This window comes from Anguilla rostrata, chromosome 3 (genome assembly GCF_018555375.3).
Source record: "Anguilla rostrata isolate EN2019 chromosome 3, ASM1855537v3, whole genome shotgun sequence".
NCBI classification, from domain to species: Eukaryota; Metazoa; Chordata; class Actinopteri; order Anguilliformes; family Anguillidae; genus Anguilla; species Anguilla rostrata.
This window is the reverse complement of record NC_057935.1, coordinates 31,714,274-31,730,331: the sequence shown is the minus strand read 5'-3', so window position 1 is coordinate 31,730,331 and position 16,058 is coordinate 31,714,274. Positions and strand designations below refer to the sequence as shown.

Genomic DNA, 16,058 nt, shown 5'->3' with positions numbered 1-16,058 from the left:
CTTACGGTGTGGGAGTTATGACCTTTAAATATGACCTTTGTTATAGCGCCACCATCTGGCCGACATAGGTGATTTTAGTGCCTGAGTAGTGGGGGCCATAGGAACCCACCTGCCAAATTTGGTTGGTCTACAACTTATGGTTGCTGAGCCTCAGACATTTTAGCTGAGAAAACTGCCACGCCCCAACTAAAAAGTCTAAATGGCGGGCAAACAATATGGCGGACATAGGTGGGGCCAATGGCAAAGTTGTAGAGCACGTTCAGATGCATATGTCGATGACGTTTTGTGTTGATCGGACTTATGGTGTGGGAGTTATGGCCTTTTACGCGTTACCCTTTGTTATAGCGCCACCATCTGGCTGACATACGTGATTTTTAGTGCCTGAGTAGTGGGGGGCCATTGGAACCCACCTGTCAAATTTGGTCGCTCCAGGACTTATGGTTGCTGAGCCTCAGACACTTTTACCGGAGAAAAATAATAAAATTAAAGCCCAAGCGGCGTTGGAAGGGTCCAAGCATTGGCAGCATCGCGCCCCCTATGGAGCGATTTTAAAAAGGCTTTGTCCTCACGATCATATGCCTTCACCCAACATATCTACTGAATATCATGATGATCGTATGATATATTGATGAGTTATGGCCAATTTTGAGCTAAGAGACGCTGTCGGATGACTTAGTTACGTCGCCATGGATGTGTCCTGGCCGCATCGCGTAAAGGCATTTGCTATGTTGTAATGCTTAGATGAGATGTGGTAACACTTAGATGGGATGTCGTAACACATATGTGGCCTGGCGTGTATGTACAGCTGCAGCGCTTCCATGCCGCAACAAAAAAAGGTGTTACACTAGTGTTGTCACAATACCAAAATTTGATACCGATACCAGGTTTAGTATCACAATAATTGATACTGAAACGATACTTATTCAATACTCGGTACCTAACGATACAGAAATTACCTTAATAGATCAGAAACGTAATGTCCACAAGGGTTTACCTCATTTTCAAATTCACTATTCATAAAAAACCTGGTTTATTAACAACCTTTAACCTGAAGACTGTTCAACATATCAATAAGCATAGGACTATAGTGTTACAACAGTAAAATGCATATTTAAATGTATTATTTAATGTAACCAGTAATAGGAGAAAAGTAATTGTTTATTTGAAAGTGTTTTGGAAAATGACACAGAAAAGACTGGGAATCGCAAATAAAATGGCATGTGATGAGAAAAAGACCAAGTAAACATGAATGCAAAAAAAAAGTGAAAAGACAAATAAAAATCATGAACAAAATGGCAAGAGATTAGAAAACACCAAGTGAAAATCTCTGGAAATGAAACATGTGAAAGGGAAAATCACAAAGAAAAAAGACAAGAGATCACAAAAAGATTAAGTAAATTTCTTTAATTGTAATATAAATAAAGAGAAAAATACAGAGTGAAATCATAAGTAAAATGGCAAGAGCAGAGAAACGCGAAGGGAAGTCTATATAATAGCTTTAATTTGTGTGAAAGAACTGGAAAGCGTATATACAGTGAGTGCCCAATTGGTAGTTTGTGAAATAAATGGGAAAATATACAGTGAGTGCTGCATTGCTACACTTTAAGTGACTGCTGCACAGCCTACCTGTTGCAAAGTGAGCACTGTTTGTTGCAACACCTTATTTTATGGGGCTTTGTGGGAACATATTCCAATGCACTATCATATGGGAAGGCGTCAAGATGGGGTCCATTTATGGAGATGCTGAAGTAGGCAGCCAGGTGTTGTTCCTTGAAGCTGGTTTCGGAGGTCTGTGTTCACCTGAGGATAAAGGAAAGAAAAAAGGAAAACCAGAAAGTGCAGTAATATAAAGAGAATGCGTAATTATTCGTTGTGCTTTTCAAAGTGATGCTCTTACCCTGTTCATCGTCAAGAAATCATGTTCATACTGGAAATGGGGTCAAGTAGTGCAATGTATTTACAGAATATAGTGTTGTTTGCCCAGAGATGGTATTTGTTGATATAATTGTGGTGCATATTGGTTTTCTATTTTCAAAATGTATCCCAAAATGTCTTCATGATTAGAAGAAATTTTTGGATAGCGCTTTCGATATTGCTTGTGTTGAAAGTGCTGTAACTGAAACAGGGATAGGTGTAGTCACTTGCCACATCTGTCCAAAATGTAAACAAGAGGGGAAAATTTTACAGCCTGCTAACCTTGACAAGCCAGCTGTATTGTAATGTTAAGTTATATCTATCCTTACTAGCTAGGGTCTTTACCTGCTTGCTAATAACTTATTTGAAGAGTTGGGTCTTGGAGATTGACAGTGTTTTGTTAAGAACATAGGGAGAGGAACGTATGAGAGTTAAGTTGAATGCATCAGTTAGGGAAAAATGTCTGCAGAGGTGTTAATGAGACTAACCATTTGTGAACTGTGGATTGATTGTATTCAGGAATTAGACCAGCTGTGTTGTCTGTGGGGAAAAGCCAAGAACAAATCTTCCTCCTGTGCATGATCACGTTTTGAGTGTGCACGGAGAGGAGGGCCTATTCACAGATGGGCTGGGACAAATAAATCAATGTACCGGATTTACTGGAAAACATCCATAACAATACAGTTATGGAAACTGAAATATGTTTGCATTATTTGAATATCAATTTGATAAGCTGTGTTATCTTTGACATAGATATGGTCGATTAAGGTGGCCTTTTCAGTAGTTGCTTGTTTAACGAGTTGGGTGTATCCATGTTGCTGCATGAAATCTTGAACAGTTTGTGTAATGAAGAGATTTTCATTGAAGTCGCCCATTATTATTTTGGTTCCCAAGAATGTGTCTAGATGATGAATCAAATGCAACAGTTTTGTTCTGAAAGTAACCAAACTGTAAGATGGTGGTCTGTAGAGGATGGCAACGTTTGCTTCCAGTGACTTTATGCTGAATGTTAAACATTCAATGTTTAGACATGGCAAATGGGTGATGTTGCAGTCTGCATCATTTTTAAAGTAAAGTCCAACACCACCATGCTGCTGTTTCTTTAGTTCCATGAAGATATGTTCAGTGTCATCATATGCAAGGCACCTTGGTTTGCTGTGAAATGAAAAGGTGTTGAGATGAGTGTCTTGGGTAGAATGTTGTTGTTGTAGCCATGTTTCTGTCACACAAATGACATCAGCTGCAAAATATCTGTGATCACATCGAATGTCTTCGATATGAGCAGAAAGTCCTTGAACATTGTGCAGAAAGATTCTGTAAGTTGTATTGAAGGATTGAAGTGGTGGCTCAATGAATGCAGGCATGTTTTGTATTGAAGTGTGAATTGTGTCATTAGCATATATAGCAGTGGCTTTAAAATCATCGATGATGAGTCCTTCAAGAGATGTTACACGACTCAGTGCTACATATGCTTGTCCAGAGCTAAACATTTTGTTGAGAGAGACAACAGCTTTCTCCACTGTTAAACCTTGCACTTTGTGAACAGTGCAAGCCCAAGCTAACTTCAGAGCAAACTGACGTCTCACACCACCACTGTTTGTTATTTTGTCCTCTTCAGGCTCAATTGGTGTGGCTTTTTCCAGTCCAGGTTTGGAAGATGGTTTCTTATTTCGAGCCATTTTTCCGACTTTTTCATCATCAAAGGTGACATATATCCTTGATGGGAAAGTGTCATCATCGTTGTAAGATATGTCAGAAACTGTTCCAAAGACTCCATTTGCAAGTCCATCTGAAACATCAATGTTTTTCAGTAACATGACACGTGCATGTATGCCGAGATGCAGTGTATTTACCAAACAAGTATTGTAAACTTTGAGATGGTGTGTCATTTTTCTTTTCAGGCGACCAGTTTTAGCATCCCTGTCAAAATCTTGAGCTTCAATGGAAGTGGTATGAGGGCACATTTTGTGCAACATCTGAAAATTATGAGTGTCAACTTGTTGGTTTGTTGCATAAATGTGAAGATCTTCACTGAATTCTCCTTCTCCCGTCTCACGACTTTTCAGCATGTTGATATCTTGTTGTTGCAGTGGTTGCTTTTTCTTGTGTGTTCTTAAGCGATTTAGCAACTGTGCAAAGTGTGTGTCTTTCTGTCTGACTATTTCTGTGAGTTCTGTTACAGCAAAATGATTTTGCCATAAGTTAACACCACTTGGTTGTGTATACAAGGGTTTTCCTTTGACTGGTGGCAATTGATATAGGTCCCCTACTGCAATGATAGACACTTTACCAAAAGAGGAATAGTCACCTGTTTGTTTGATCTGTCTTAACCGTCCGTGGATATATGTAAGAAGTTTATGATCAACCATTGAAATTTCATCAATAATCAGTATTTGGATCTTGTTGAGTTTGGCTCTCAAAGTATTAATTTTTTCTTCTGCAAGTGGTTGATATGGTAATGAGACATCTATTCCAATTGAAAAGCAATTGTGTATTGTAGCCGCATCAATGTTGTAAGCAGCAACACCAGTTGGAGCAGTGAGTAAGACATGCGTGTCATCTGGGTTTTCTGATAGCTGTGACAAGATACGAGATGCTTCATAATTGATTGCTTTTATCAGGTGGGACTTGCCTGTGCCAGCTCCTCCAGTGATAAATACATAAAATGGATCTGGGTTTTCGTTGTTGAGTTTTTGTAAACACCAGTGCCGAATCTTGTAAAATAATTGCAGCTGTTTTTCATTTAGTGACCGTAGGAGACACATTGCAGTGTCCTTTTGCAACCCACAGAACCTAGGTTCGATAGTGAAAGTGTTGCTTTTATCTGGCTGCAGATCAGGAAGGATTTCATCAGTTTCCTCTGTGTTTGTTACATGACTGGTTATTGCTTCCAAACACTGTAGACGTTGTAATTCTGATTCTGGGCAAATTAGCGACCATGCATCTTCTGGTGGTCCATCTCTGTTTAGATGTTCTTGAGCGTTGTCAATTTCGTCAGCTTCTTTTTCAAAGAGTTTTTGATTGGTGTCAACCAGGAATTTCACAGCCTTAAGTTCACTGTTGATGATTTGAACAAAGCCTGTGTGATAGAAGTCTTCAAATGTGTTGAAGTTTGGTGGTTTCAACTCAGAATCATTGTAATGCGGAAGGAATAACTGTAGAATACTGTGGTAATATTTCTCAGGATTTTTTGTGCGTGAGAAGCGGGCATAACGCACAACAGCAGCATCTGTGCGTGTCCTCTTCATCACAAATCCTAAGTCCTGATCCAGTTTTATGCTGTTAGGTGATGACTTGTCTGCTTTTGACAGAATTCTGTACTGTGATGCAAAGGTTGCCAAACACATTTCAGGAAATGCTTCTGTTTTTGGTCTTCCTTTGTATTTGTCTGTGATGCTGTTCATCCATATGCTGTTATTTTCAGTGTTGAGTCTTTTCTGAAGAAGATGAAGCGGAAGACTCATTTTGATGGGATGTTGACCAGTTGGAATGAACTGAACCTTTCTTGATCCCTCTTTGAGTCTCATGTTGGTTAGTCGGTATATACTCTCCTGTGCAGATACTTCTCGGTTATGAAGGTAAACACTGCCAAGTTTCCGCAAGGCAAGTTTAGCATCAATGTTATTTGAGGCCTCTTTTTGGGCTTGCTGTAGCAATAATCCCATTTCTCTCTCTTGCTTAGATATGTAAGATATTATATACACAATGCAAGAGTAGGCGTCAACAACATACTGAATGTCCATATTTGCATTCCAGCATCGGAGAAGTTGTGTGTTATACTGATTTACCCAAACATCAGATGGTTTTCTCTGTAAAACAACATTGGTTTTTTTGGTCATGCGTATGTATGCAGCTTCAAACAGCTCCTGGCATATACCAATAGATGCAAAGAGGGAATCTGCAGAATCAAAAGATATGTCAGTGTTCATGACAACTTGCCGTACCCTCTCCATAATCTGTCCTGCAAGTTCCATTGAAAGCCTTGGATGATTGGTTTGTTGTTGAGGTTGTGTTTGGTTAGGCTCACTAGGCATTTCTTCTTCAGAAATTTTATTCCTTGTGATGAAAGTGTTTTTTGATGGTGGCCGCGGGAAGTTAAAGCGACAGACAGTTTTGTTTTTTCTGCAGCTCTTTGAATGCCTTTTGCTGTGCTGTTGCACAGTAGAGACAATGTCGTGCATTTCCTTATCGTCAAGAGGTGGCATTTCACATGTCACATATTGATCGATAAATGCTACAACATCAGCATCATCGGCTTTATCAACTTGCGGTGCATTTTCAACCCAGAACAGACAATGTGTATGAGGTGAACCTCGTTGTTGAAATTCCACTCTGTAGAAGTAGTCAACAATTTTTCCAATTGGTTGAGCTGGTGACATGATGACATCTTTAAGGAAACAATGAAAGCGATGATCAAACATTCTGGCAGCTGTCACGGGATTCTTTCTCAAGAGATCACATCTCTCTGACCAGTCCAGATCATCAGCATTTATATGTTTGCCTTCTAGCCGGAGGAAAATTTGTAATGTCTCTTTCCATCGCATGTCAGCTGAAGAAAAGGAACAAAACCATGTTGGGATTCCAAGCTGTCTAACCATAGCAAAAAGATCTTTCTGAACACTTTGCCAGAAAGCAGGTGTGCCTCTGATAGGTTTCATGAATTTGTATCCCTCGTCAAAATGGAGAATTCTTTGAAGTGAATCTTCGTTGATTAGCATGTCTGATGTAATTTTTCTGCCAGAGTCATATCCTTTTCTCAGTGCAATAGATACATTTGAGACCACTTGGTTAATCTCAGATAAATATTGTGCATAAAAAATGTAGTCCAGGTTTTTTGCAAATCTTCCATCTGCATTGAGTATGCGGTTATTGAAATATCTACATATGGTTAACTTTTCTCCTCTGGTATCGTTAAAAGTACCGGTTCCTTTGGGGAAAAGAACAGGGAAGCATTTTGCTTCATTGCCTTCATTGGTTAGTAATCTGACTGGGTTGTTGTCTTGTGCTGGGGCCAGAGACAAAATTCCATCGAAGTGCTGATCCATCACCTCTTGGACAATATCGACAGGTTGTAAACATGTATCGTTGAACATTCCATGTTGCTGTGTATCATGTATTGATTCATCAATGTGTTCATCATCTGGTGTTGTTTCAGTGGATGCTTCATCATTAGTGTTTTCTGTATTAATCTCAACACAGGTTTCATTGTCAAAAGACAGAGGGTTGTTGGGTTGTAGAATTTTGTTGAGTGGATTAATCCATTCGTGGTTGAAGGTAATATCTTTGTACCATGGGTTATGTTGTTTCAAGTACGAGAAAGCTTTATGAATAGCAGCAGTGTTAACATATTGATATTCATAGTGGCCTTTGTATGTTAACTTTCTCTTTAATTTGACACGGATCATCAAATCATCATGCTCTGGTCTTGGAAGTACACTTGCAATCTGAGGGAGATTAGATGGTACACACGTGACAGGTCCATGAACACCATTTTGTCCCCCTTTCGGTAAAGCAAGCATCTTCATAAAAGGAATGTTTATTGCAATCAAATGTTGTTCGAGTGAATTTAAGTTCTTCAGATGTGGTGGAATGGGATCCAAAACCAAATTATTAGCAACACTTTCCGGAGGCATTCTTCCATCAAGAAGTTTTCTGTGACATGTGTAACAAATCCACAGTGTACTATTAGGATCTGTGCAGTGTTCTACACAGGCACTTTCGCATTTATGAAGGTATGTTTCAGTAATGCATTTACTGACCAATGAAGCTGTAGCATTGCCTTTTTTTCCATATGTGTCTTTTTTACATTGTATGACTTGTTGTTTAAACAATTGTCGATGGCATACGGAGCAAACATATTGGGGACCAGTGCTAACCTTGTTTTTGAATTCCTGAACAATGTAGTCCATTTGTTGTCTTTGTTTGTTTGATTTAATCCTTCTGGTAATATTGCACTGTTTCAGATTTACCTTGTGTTGCTCATCAGTAGCATATTTGTCTATGCTGCACTTTTTCTTATTTGTACGATGTTGTTCATCAGTGGCATATTTCTGTGCACTGTGTTGTTTCACATTTGCCTGGTGTTGGGCATCAGTGGCATATTTCTGTTGACTGTACTGTTTCACATTTGCCTGGTGTTGGGCATCAGTGGCATATTTCTGTTGACTGTACTGTTTCACATTTGCCTGGTGTTGGGCATCAGTGGCATATTTCTGTTGACTGTACTGTTTAAGATTTGCCTGGTGTTGGGCATCAGTGGCATATTTCTGTTGACTGTACTGTTTCACATTTGCCTGGTGTTGGGCATCAGTGGCATATTTCTGTGCACTGTACTGTTTCACATTTGTCCGGTGTTGGGTATCAGTGGCATATTTGTTTATGCTGCGTTCTTTGATAGTTTTCTTGTAGTTTGCATCTTCATTGTATCTTTTAATTCCTCTGTTATTTTTTGCATCTTGGAATTGTTTGTTCATTTCATATTGCTTGTTTTTTCTGTCAAGCTCACGTCGACTTGAAGAACTCCTTATCTGATGTGACTGTGGACAGTCATTGGATTTGCTGCAGAGTTTAGTGCATTGGTCCGAATTGTGTTGCTTCACGCATGTAACTACTTCATAATGAGATGCGTTGCAGTGTTTTAGGTATATCGCTGAGTCAATTGTCTTTCCATTTGTTGTGGAATACTTGAACCACTTGTTGCGACTGTATGTGAAAACATCAACTCCAAAGAGATCTGCAGCTGCTTGTATTTCCACCTCAGTTGCCCAAGTTTGAACATATTTCATGCGTGATGCATGTATATAGTTTTCAACAGAAAAATATCCATGTCGGAGAATAGGAGCATACTGTAATGCATTTGTTTCCATATGTTTAACTACAGCTAGTCTGATTTTTCTGTGATGACCTTCAGTTGCACTAATGGAAAATGACAATGCTCTGAAAAAGCAGTTCCCATCACCTACAATAGCCTTTGTCTCACAAGGATCACTCATTGGGACATTCCTTGGCACTGGTTCTTGTGTATGAACGTATTCAGGTGAGTTGTGGATGATGTTCATTTTTGAACAAAGTGATTTTTTTTGCTGCATAGTGAAAGGAGAGAATGTGAGACATGGGCTTTCCATTTCATTGACAAAAATAACTTCATCTGCACTTGGATAAGGCATTGTTGGGTTGCTCTCAGACATGTTGTAATGTAACTGACATTGTACTGACCTGCTCAAATGTAGCATCAGCCTTTGAAATGGCTTTTGACAGCCCTTGCATACATCTAGGGAAGTCATTGTTATGGTATCACTGGTATTATTGGCTTCGTGTAGATTGTGGGATTTAGGACCTATATTTTGAATCTGGAGAAGATCTGTTCTTCTTGTTCCTGTGACTTCTACAGGATTACCCTGCAACTGTCTCTTCCTTGTAACTGTCATCTTTATTGCAGTGGCTTCAATTGGAGTGGCCTCTTTCACTTTCTGACATGGTAGAGGTTGTTGTTCAACATGGTTTAGGCCTACATTGACCTCAGTTTGGTTATGTTTTTCCAGTTTTTGACGTTTGGGACCTTGCCATAGAGGTTGTTGGTCTGCGTGTTTCACAATTACTTCTTGATGCAAAGATTGTAAGTTGTAATGTAACTGACATTGTTTTGATCTGCGCAAATGTACCAGCAGCGTTTGAAATGGCTTTTGACAGCTGTTGCATACATCTGGCAAAGTTATGGCTATGGTATCGCTGGTATTATTGCCTTCATAAAAATTCTGGGATTTTGCAGCATAATTTTGAATCTGCACATTAGTGGTTGTAGGTGCAAGCTTTGTTCTTTTCTGATTTTCTGTGGCCTGTGTACATATGGTTTTTTTTGTTGTGGGAGAATCTGTTTCTGTGTTGTGTAAATCATGTCCAATGAGCTGAAACATTTGTGCTAAAGACCTAGGAGTCATATACGTGCCAGTCTTATACGCATCCACCAAAACAATTGTTTTGTTAACATCAACATGAGAAACAGGAATGAGGCTTTCAAAATGATGGCCATTGTATGCCAACACCAATGGAACATCAGTATCTCTTGCATTTGCTGGATCTATTGCATCTGCAGATATTACATATATTGGACTATGAGGTTGAGCAGTTGTTGTTTTCCAAGGTGTGTTGAAAACAAGGATATCTTTCTTAGTAGTATGAGCACAACTAAGGATAGCCATATCACCAAAATAGTCAAGGTCATATTGGTTAGTTGTTTGCAAAGTTTGCCATGCTTCTCTCCACTGCTGTTCTGTATATATGTTTGGATAGTATGGAGATGCCTTAATTTTCTGTTCACCTACAGTATTCCAGACCTTTCTATAGTGCTCAGGCCTTTCTGGCAAATGTTCTGCAAAACATTGTCTTGCATTTATGTTATCAATAATAGATTCATACAAGCAATTACCATTGGCCTTGTTTGGATTGCCACTTCTAAGTTGGATACCATGCTGCTCTGCTATGCTAATTGCTGTCTCAAATATTGAGTGGCCTCCACCTACACCTCCTCTTATGTGGTTCTTGGCCTTTTTTATGGTGAGTACTGCAGCTGGTCTGTACCAAGTACCTTCATCTGTACCAAACTTCTGTTTCTGTACTAGTTGACTAGCCAACTCCTGTTTCAGTACTCTCTCAGTAGGCAACTCCTGCTTCTGTTCTGTCTGTGTAACACTGGTGTGTATGTGTCCCATCTTTCTCCTCCTTACTACCTTGTCCCTAACATCTTCCTGTTCTACAACTTCTCTGACCCTGTCTACTACAACCAGAGGCCTACGACCCACATGACGTGAACCAGCACCACTTAGCTTTTTGATGTGCGGAGATTTCTTCTCAGCCACAGACTTGGGTGCTGGGTCATGGACAGGCTTGGCGTTCTGGCAGTAGCCCGAAGGGTAACATAGGACGTATGTGTCAAAGATGCGTTCCATCGTACCCCCACTGAGAATTCGCTGTAAAGACAAGTTGATGTTAGGAGTTATTTACGTTGAATATTTACGGCCTACTTTTTAAATGTCATTGAACAGTTCTACATCAAGTGTATACATCAACACAAACGTACTTGCTGTATGTCAACAAACAGTCCTTTGGCAGCATGCTGACGTATACAATGACGCCGGTCCCGAACCTGCATCCTTACATCTACAAACAAGGACAAATAACATGAGTTAAATTAAATATGGGTCTCCAATGTAACAGTAACACATTGGGACACAGACACATTGGCATGCAAGAATTACCTGGAACAGTAGGCAGCAGGTGTGTCCATTGGTCATGGTCGACATACTTCATTTTAACAGCTGCACAAAAGAACATACAAACGTATGGGTTTAGAAAAAAAAAAAGAAATAAGAAAAAAGCAGAGACAGAACATTGTTCAAATATTGGACACCACTAACACTGGACAATTTTATGTAACACACAGAGCAGTTATTACCTGGAAAGGGCCGATAGGATGTTGCTGAGCGCTGAGATGGAGCAACACACTGTGGCTGTGATGAAGTACCATGCTTCTTCTTGTTTTTGTGGAAGCATCTTTTGAGTGTAGGACGCACTCCAAGTGGCACAGGATTGACAGGGACGTGTAGGATGCTGTATGAAGTGTTCCAAATGAAGTCCGCAAGGAGAGGCATACCTTTGTCATCACTTAGGTGTACCAAATCCTGACACCAGAGATGCCTTAAACAAAAAGTAATGACAATAATAAAGTCCCAGACAAACAAGCATAAGAATGTACTATGTACTCCAAGAACAGTGATGTTGTATCCACAACTTCTTGGAACATACCTTTTGGATGGCTGGAAAACATCATTTGTTGAGAAATACCGCACCCCCATCTTTGCTGCAACTCGGTGATATTCCTGCTTTAGCAGAAGCTGGTATTCCAGTGTTGCATGTACATGTCGTATAGGGAAATCCACCACAAACACCTACAAGTAAAAAATTGCTATTAGCATTAAAACAAAACCTACTTAATTTCTGTGACTATTATTAGTCCCTTTGTGAACACATAACATTTTACTGAAGGACAGTATTGCCTTTGTCTGAGTGTTTATGATTTCAGACATACCTTGTTTGGCCAGTGTTGCAATGCAACACTGAGGAGAGTCCCAAAGGCCCTGGCAGCTTCCTCAATAGTGCGACTTGAGGTCATGTTGTTCCCTGGAGCAAGCAGGCACACTGCATCTGGAGTACGTGGAGTAGCACCAAGATGGGAGATCTCCAAACGCAACGCTGTTGCATCTCCTCCAGGTGTGGCCATAAAACCAAAGGACAGCCGACCCTCTGGCATGTTCACAACTCCATCAGCAAAAGATCTGAGATGTGAATCGCCAACAACGAACACAAACTGCATAAAGAAAACACAAATCAAACATGTTAATAAATACGCGAATGAATGTTGTTACAACACCAAGTATCCAATTATGTTGTATGACATCTTATACAGTACATAACATAGTATTAGATGCTATAGACTACATAAGAAAGTTGTGTATACATCACCTCTTTCGCATTGGCGTGACAATTTTCAGGAAACACAGTCTTGTGCTGATGCCCAGTGATGTCTGACACAGGCCATCGGCGGACTTTATGACGTGAGCCACACCCTGCCATGGCTTAATAGGAATAACTATATTAAATTGATGCCACATAAAAAAAACATAGCATTACTGCTGCTACCTGTTGTTTGCACATCAAAGTCATGCACACATGTGTTTGCCATGAACATGAAGGCCACTTAGTCCTTCCATTCATCTGATAATGTGCATTACAGCTTTTTTGAAAATACAGAGCAAACAACAACTTTCACCACTTAGCGCACATGCCAAATCTGGCCAATCCTTGGCCATTTAGGGGGTACCCTATTTAAAGCTTTGTAACCCCAGATGTGAACATCACAGACACTTGAAAAATTGCTTAAATGAAGGAAGACATTTGTACCATTTACAATACTAGCTTAGATTACTTTATATTCATAATTTTGAAACCGGTTTGATTTTATGCAAACCGACTGAACTGGCATTTGTCATTATGAGACGTTCTGGCAAATGAAAAAGTAGACTACATGAGCAACCTGTGCCGATGGCGCTAGATCCAACTTGTATTGCATTAGTAATAAGCAATATGACAATGTGATTAACGTAATAGTATGTTTGTCTATAAACGGAGCCACTAGCGTCTGTGGGCCAAAAAGAAACATTGACAGGCTGTGCGCAATTTAGTGCCGAGGCCGGCAACAAGTTTCATTATACAACGGCTTGGCTGAATACTCCATTCTGATTGGTCTAAGGGCGGGCATTATTTCTCAGTAAAGGGACACCTCGGCCTTTTAACAGAAAATCAATGCGATACAAAATCCAGCATTCTAAATGTTTAAACAGCAACATTATTCTTTCGCTTTTTAATTGTAACTGATTGCAACGTTGAATCACATTTGTAGTTACTGTTGCTAGCTTTACAAATCGGAATCGTCCCTGGACAGTAGAATAGGCATACCGCATTTAACTCATGGCTACAGATGCATTTTCATCTGTATGTTTGTGAACGATTGCGTTTATAGTAACCGCTGGTTTGAATACAATTCAATAGTTGGCTAGCTAGCTAGCCGGGATAACAAGCATGCCGTGAGACCATTCTGACCTAAAACCAAGAATTTTAATATTGGCTATGTGACGCGCACGACCACACCATTAAAAAAGCAAGACAGTGCTAGGGAGATTAATTTGATTGACTTGTGGTTTCATGCAGTTTTATTAAATAATGTAATGACAAAAATGACCAAAATTGGTGCTAAATGTATGGTATAAAACGAGATGGAACTATTTTTTCTTGATAGAATCATTGTTCTCATAGAATTAACGACCAAAGGTTTTTGATTAACAACGGTGGAAATAGAAACCGGCCAGAGTTTTTGCATAGCAACGGTCCAAAAAGAAATACCAACCAGAGTATAAGACTTGTATCTGAACAGATTTGGCCTGACAAGAACAACAAACATGATATAACAAAACAATATACAGATTGTTTTATATATACTCTCAAACACATTCATTATGTTTTAATGCGAACATTCACTTTGATGTCTTGACATCCGAGACGACTGAATGCATTCACATTCCACAAATAACTGTTAACAACATTTATAGCACTTTTTGGTAATTTGTATTTGTTCTAATACTGTAGCTTATTCTTCTGCCTAGTTGGCTTTGCAGAGGTCAGAATAGTGTTAACTAAACTGTGTTCTTGGCTAGAAATAGCTGTACAAAATAAGTATTCTATCTTATTGAACCTGTGTTTTGTAGTTGTTCATGACCATGAAATGCACTTTTTTCAGCGTCCGCCAAATAAATGTAATGCAATGTAATATAGCAGAAAACATGCACACGTCATAAAGATTTTGTTGCTGAATTGATTATTGTGACTCATCGTTATTTCCATATAATCGCAAAATGACAAGAATAAATACAATGAGAACTCGGACTCGGAATTTGTAACTAATATTGCAGTGGTACATCCACCGTTTGCTTTCATCTATTTTAGATTCCTTCAAACTTACTGCTAGCGGAGCAGCTAAATACTTGACTGCAATAAAATTAAGGCACTTTGCAAAAGCAAAAGGGACGCTTGCTAGAATTAACCTGTTATTTTACCCTGACAAAAAGTGCGGAAGGCGAGTTTTCCCTGTTTTTACTGTATATCCAAAGTAAATACCACATACCTCACATAACTGTCAAACGTTTTGAGTCGGTTATAAAGGGCTAAGAAACAAAATCCGGATGGAAATATTCAGTAACCGAATTAAAGCGTTTGCATGTTTTGCTACATAATATGCTGTCCGAGCAGGAATGCTTAATATTTTATAAAAACAGACTTGATACTAAAGCAAGAAAAGAACAGAAGAGCATACGTTATAATTCTCAATCATAATTTATTATCTGTTCCAAGAAGCTGGCATGCTATAACCAAAAGTAGGCTACTGCGCGACATAACATAAAAGATTGAATTGAAGTAAATATTATGAAAATAATAAATCACAGCGGCAGATTTTTACTTGACCAATGAGAAATGTTCAGCGCTGCTATGCCCACTGCCAAAGTTCCTATACTTTTGGAAAGTACTACCCGCCGAGCAGGGACATTTTTGGGGGTAAAATAATTTAGACCCTGGTCCTGCGGTGGAAATGCACTGAGATCCTAAAAAGGTTCCTAGTTTCTGCGGCAGAAACGGCAGCACTTTGAACCGCGTACTGAAAGGTGGATTACACAGTTGGGCGCAGTATATTTATTCGCCTCCGGGCGGCGGTGTAATGATACGTGTGGACGGGGCCTAGCAGCCAAGTTAACGTTAATATGATCGGAAAGAGTACATTAGCAAACGGTGCAAAAGTAGCTGCATAAACAGTTGATTACAGTGAGTTTTAGCACATTCGTTGCAAAACACGTAGCCAGGCTAGGAAGCTATTCGCCAAACAATGAAAACGAGAAACTTACCCCAGGCCTGGTTTGTGAACGCTGGTCTTCAATTAAAACTGTGGTCGTTCGTTAACGTGTCGATTCCAATTGCCTTAATAAACAAACGTTTTAATATAAATTTGACTACCAATATTGATTATTTGCTTGTTAATTCAACGATGAGATATATAATGGTTTCACAAGGAAAACTACCTCAAACGAAGGCGCTTGCTAAGTAGCTACCCAAAAGTGAAATGGCGGGCAGGAAGCCTTTGGGGTTTTATCGACGCTGAGAATGCTGGGAAAAGGTAGAATCTGATTGTAGAAATAATCTTCTCATCTTAATCATCACACTGTTGTTATTATAAGTGGGCGCTTTTAATGCAAAGTGGTCATCATTGCATGTGAATGCATGAACGCGGCAGATCTCCGCTCCACATGACAGCCATTTACACGTCTGGCCACTCCGGAGGACAGGCATTCACACGTCTGGGTACCTGCTGCATACCATCTTTTCTTCAACATCATGCCGATACTTTTATTTGTACGATTGATAGGAAAGGCATAAGTATGTATATATATACTACCTTTTCTTTAACATCATTTCCATACGTTTATTTGTTTCATTCATAAGGATGGCATAAGTTTGTGGGCAGCAATGCATGCGCATTTCCGCCG

The 16,058-nt window shown here is 39.5% G+C and overlaps 1 long non-coding RNA gene across 1 annotated transcript; it reads right to left on the bottom strand.

Annotated features, from left to right (window-relative positions):
* Positions 1-1,389: 1,389 nt before the first annotated feature.
* Positions 1,390-15,804, bottom strand: LOC135250635 (uncharacterized). Its single transcript, XR_010328967.1, has 8 exons — positions 15,420-15,804; positions 12,433-12,545; positions 11,999-12,277; positions 11,716-11,858; positions 11,366-11,607; positions 11,169-11,228; positions 10,991-11,070; positions 1,390-10,880 (listed from the first exon to the last, which is right to left on the bottom strand). It is a non-coding gene; the product is annotated as an uncharacterized LOC135250635 (long non-coding RNA).
* Positions 15,805-16,058: the final 254 nt, after the last annotated feature.